This window comes from Tasmannia lanceolata, unplaced genomic scaffold (genome assembly GCF_043159265.1).
Source record: "Tasmannia lanceolata isolate RefF3 unplaced genomic scaffold, GAP_Taslan_0.1 ptg000147l, whole genome shotgun sequence".
NCBI lineage: Eukaryota > Viridiplantae > Streptophyta > Magnoliopsida > Canellales > Winteraceae > Tasmannia > Tasmannia lanceolata.
This window is the reverse complement of record NW_027518823.1, coordinates 95,001-100,000: the sequence shown is the minus strand read 5'-3', so window position 1 is coordinate 100,000 and position 5,000 is coordinate 95,001.

The window sequence follows — 5,000 nt, the reverse complement described above, 5'->3', positions numbered from 1 at the left end:
AGGCATTGCTGGGTTGGGCTCCCTTGGCCTTTTGGGCGCCTTGGACGATGTCTTGCGAAGACCATGGGCACAAGGCCATGGCATATGGTGAGGAAAGGACCACGGTTGCCAAGGTTAGGCACCGGAATGCTTGGCCTTGGCTTGCCCTAGCAGGGCATTGCTGGGTTGGGCTCCCTTGGCCTTTTGGGCGCCTTGGACGATGTCTTGCGAAGACCATGGGCACAAGGCCATGGCATATGGTGAGGAAAGGACCACGGTTGCCAAGGTTAGGCACCGGAATGCTTGGCCTTGGCTTGCCAAAGCAGGGCATTGCTGGGTTGGGCTCCCTTGGCCTTCCGGGCGCCTTGGACACTGTCTTGGGAAGACCATGGGCACAAGGCCATGGCATATGGTGGGGAATGGACCACGGTTGCCAAGGCTAGGCATATAGAGAGGAATCGCATTTTTGCCCGGATAGGCACCGGAATGCTTGGCCTTGGCTTGCCATAGCAGGGCATTGCTGGGTTGGGCTCCCTTGGCCTTCCGGGGGCCTTGGACGCTGTCTTGGGAAGACCATGGGCACAAGGCCATGGCATATAGTGAGGAATGGACCACGGTTGGCAAGGCTAGGCATATAGAGAGGAATGGACCACGGTTGCCAAGGTTGCGCAAGTTTTGGGCATTTTTTGCCCGGATATGCCCAAGTATGCCCCGATAGGCCCGTTACGCCCCGGTATGAACGCGTATGCCCGGATAGACTCGGTATGCCTTGGGATACATGCGTATGCCCCGATAGGCTTGGTACGCCCCGATATGCGCACGTGTGCCCCAGTAGGGCTCGGTATGCCCCGGTATGTACGCGTGTGCCCCGATAGGCCCGGTATGCCCCGATATGCACACGTGTGCCCCAATAGGGGTCGGTATGCCCCGGTAGGTACGCGTGTGCCCCGTAATGCACGTTTCGCAGATCTCCCCGCATGTCCCGCCCCTATATGTAATACTTACTTACTTACTTACTTTCTTTCTTGCTTGCTTGCTTGCTTGCAATGGTTGGGAGTGCCCGGCATGCCCCGCTGCAGAGACCAAGGGCGCAATGACTTGGCACCGCGGATGCCGGGACTCCGGCACTTCCCGTGGCACTGATGGTTGGTTCCAAAGACAAAAGGCCGTGCAAGGCCACCGCACCGCGGATGATTTTGCTCGTGCTGGCGCCGTTGTGTGGCCAAAGAACATGCGCGAATGCTCGTGTCGGAAGGGTTGGTGTCCTGGCCCCGCGGGTGTCACGAATGCTCGGTTGCGAAGACCATGGGACCAGAGCCATGGCACGTCGGATGATGGCTCCAGCTGGCGCCCCGGCACTTTCTGTGGCATTGATGCTCGGTTTCAAAGACAAACGTGCGCAGGGCCAGGGGACCGCGGATGACTGCTCGTGCTGGCCCCGTTGGGCAGCATTGATGGTCGGTTGCAAAGAAAATGCGCGATTGCTCGTGTCGGGGCCCGGCAAGCCAAGGCCAAGCGAGCCATGGCACGTCGGATGATGGCTCCAGCTGGCGCCCCGGCACTTTCTGTGGCATTGATGCTCGGTTTCAAAGACAAACGTGCGCAGGGCCAGGGGACCGCGGATGACTGCTCGTGCTGGCCCCGTTGGGCGGCATTGATGGTCGGTTGCAAAGAAAATGCGCGATTGCTCGTGTCGGGGCCTGGCAAGCCAAGGCCAAGCGAGCCATGGCAACGCGGATGATGGCTCGCTAGTGCTGGCGCCGTGCACAGTGGCCTCGCACACTCGCCCTGCACGCTTCCCTTGCACGCAGCCTTGCACACTAGCCTCGCATGCGAGCCTTGCACCCTAGCCATGCAAACTAGCCTTGCACGGTAGCCATGCACACAAGCCGTGCACATTAGCCATGCGCACAAGCCCCGCACACTAGCCTTGCGCACAACCCTTGCACACAAGCCTTGCACTCAAGCAATGCACACAAGCCCTGGACACTAGCCTTGCACACGGGCCTGGCACACAAGCCTTGGGCACTAGCCTTGCGCACTAGCGTTCCACATGAGCCTTGCACACTAGCCTTGGACACTAGCCTTGCACACAGGCCTTGCACACTAGGCATGCTTGGGCGAGCTGATCCCGCATCAAGTCGACGGGTCTAGGCATTCTTGGGCGCAGATCCCGCATCGTCTCGTCGCGTCTGGGCGCAAACACGTCGCGTCTCGTTGCGTCTTCAGAAGTCGTCGCTAACAGCACCTTTGGTTGCCACTGGTGGTTAGGCTGGTTGGTTGCGCAAACCCTATAGGAGGGTGGCATGCTGGTGGGCGTTTTTGCCCGGATAGGCACTAGAATGTGCAGATTTTGGGCGTTTTTGCCTGGATAGGCTAAGGAATGGGCATGCTTTGGGCGTTTTTGCCCGGATAGGCACCGGAATGCTTGGCCTTGGCTTGTCCTAGCAAGGCATTGCTGGGTTGGGCTCCCTTGGCCTTTTGGGCGCCTTGGACGATGTCTTGCGAAGACCATGGGCACAAGGCCATGGCATATGGTGAGGAAAGGACCACGGTTGCCAAGGTTAGGCACCGGAATGCTTGGCCTTGGCTTGCCAAAGCAGGGCATTGCTGGGTTGGGCTCCCTTGGCCTTCCGGGCGCCTTGGACACTGTCTTGGGAAGACCATGGGCACAAGGCCATGGCATATGGTGGGGAATGGACCACGGTTGCCAAGGCTAGGCATATAGAGAGGAATGGCATTTTTGCCCGGATAGGCACCGGAATGCTTGGCCTTGGCTTGCCATAGCAGGGCATTGCTGGGTTGGGCTCCCTTGGCCTTCCGGGGGCCTTGGACGCTGTCTTGGGAAGACCATGGGCACAAGGCCATGGCATATAGTGAGGAATGGACCACGGTTGGCAAGGCTAGGCATATAGAGAGGAATGGACCACGGTTGCCAAGGTTGCGCAAGTTTTGGGCATTTTTTGCCCGGATATGCCCAAGTATGCCCCGATAGGCCCGTTACGCCCCGGTATGAACGCGTATGCCCGGATAGACTCGGTATGCCTTGGGATACATGCGTATGCCCCGATAGGCTTGGTACGCCCCGATATGCGCACGTGTGCCCCAGTAGGGCTCGGTATGCCCCGGTATGTACGCGTGTGCCCCGATAGGCCCGGTATGCCCCGATATGCACACGTGTGCCCCAATAGGGGTCGGTATGCCCCGGTAGGTACGCGTGTGCCCCGTAATGCACGTTTCGCAGATCTCCCCGCATGTCCCGCCCCTATATGTAATACTTACTTACTTACTTACTTTCTTTCTTGCTTGCTTGCTTGCTTGCAATGGTTGGGAGTGCCCGGCATGCCCCGCTGCAGAGACCAAGGGCGCAATGACTTGGCACCGCGGATGCCGGGACTCCGGCACTTCCCGTGGCACTGATGGTTGGTTCCAAAGACAAAAGGCCGTGCAAGGCCACCGCACCGCGGATGATTTTGCTCGTGCTGGCGCCGTTGTGTGGCCAAAGAACATGCGCGAATGCTCGTGTCGGAAGGGTTGGTGTCCTGGCCCCGCGGGTGTCACGAATGCTCGGTTGCGAAGACCATGGGACCAGAGCCATGGCACGTCGGATGATGGCTCCAGCTGGCGCCCCGGCACTTTCTGTGGCATTGATGCTCGGTTTCAAAGACAAACGTGCGCAGGGCCAGGGGACCGCGGATGACTGCTCGTGCTGGCCCCGTTGGGCGGCATTGATGGTCGGTTGCAAAGAAAATGCGCGATTGCTCGTGTCGGGGCCTGGCAAGCCAAGGCCAAGCGAGCCATGGCAACGCGGATGATGGCTCCAGCTGGCGCCCCGGCACTTTCTGTGGCATTGATGCTCGGTTTCGAAGACAAACGTGCGCAGGGCCAGGGGACCGCGGAGGACTGCTCGTGCTGGCCCCGTTGGGCGGCATTGATGGTGTGTTGCAGAGAGCATGTGCGATTGCAAGTGTCGGCCGGGTTTGGGTTCCCTTGGGCTTTCGGGTGCCTTGGACGCTGTCTTGCGAAGACCATGGGCACAAGGCCCCGTCCTGGCCCCTTGTTCGATTCGCTCTCGTCTTGCGCTTGCTTCCAAGGTCCTCCATGACCTTCCCCATGGCCTTGCTAGATCCCCCCCATGACGCATGACCTCTGTCCGTTGATTGGTTTTGAGTGCACACCATGCCCGGCTTGGCACCGTGTTGTCGCGTGAGTGGCATTTGGATCGTGCATGCTGGTGGGCTACCTGCCAATGCGCACAAGCCTTGCACACTAGCCTTGCGCACGAGCCTTGCACAAAAGCCTTGGACACAAGCCTTGCGCACAAGCCATGCGCACAAGCCTTGGACGCTAGCCTTGCACACAAGCCATGCATACAAGCCTTGCTCACAAGCCTTGGGCACTGGCCCATCGCAGTAGCCTTGCACACAAGCCTTGCGCACTAGCTTTGGGCACGAGCCTTGCGCACTTGCCTTGGGCACTAGCCTTGCACACAACCCTTGGGAACTAGCCTTGCGCACCAGCCTTGCCCACAAGCCTTGCACACCAGCCTTGCACACTAGCCTTGCATACAAGCCTTGCACACTAGCCTTGCACACAGGCCATGCTCACTAGCCTTGGGCACTAGCCTTGCACACAGACCTTGGGCACTAGCCTTGCGCACTAGCCTTGCCCACGAGCCTTGCACACTAGCCTTGCACGCAGGCCTTGCACGCTAGGCATGCTTGGGCCAGCAGCTCCCGCATCAAGTCGGCGGGTGTAGGCACGGTTGGGCGCAGATCCCGCATCGCCTCGTCGCGTCTGGGCGCAAACCCGTCGCGTCTCGTTGCGTCTTCAGAAGTCGTCGCTAACAGCACCTTTGGTTGCCACTGGTGGTTAGGCGGGTTGGTTGCGCAAACCCTATAGGAGGGTGGCATGCTGCGGGGCGCTGGAATGCGCAGGCTTAGGGCGTTTTTGCCCGGATAGGCACTGGAATGTGCTGGTTTTGGGCGTTTTTGCCTGGATAGGCTAAGGAATGGGCATGC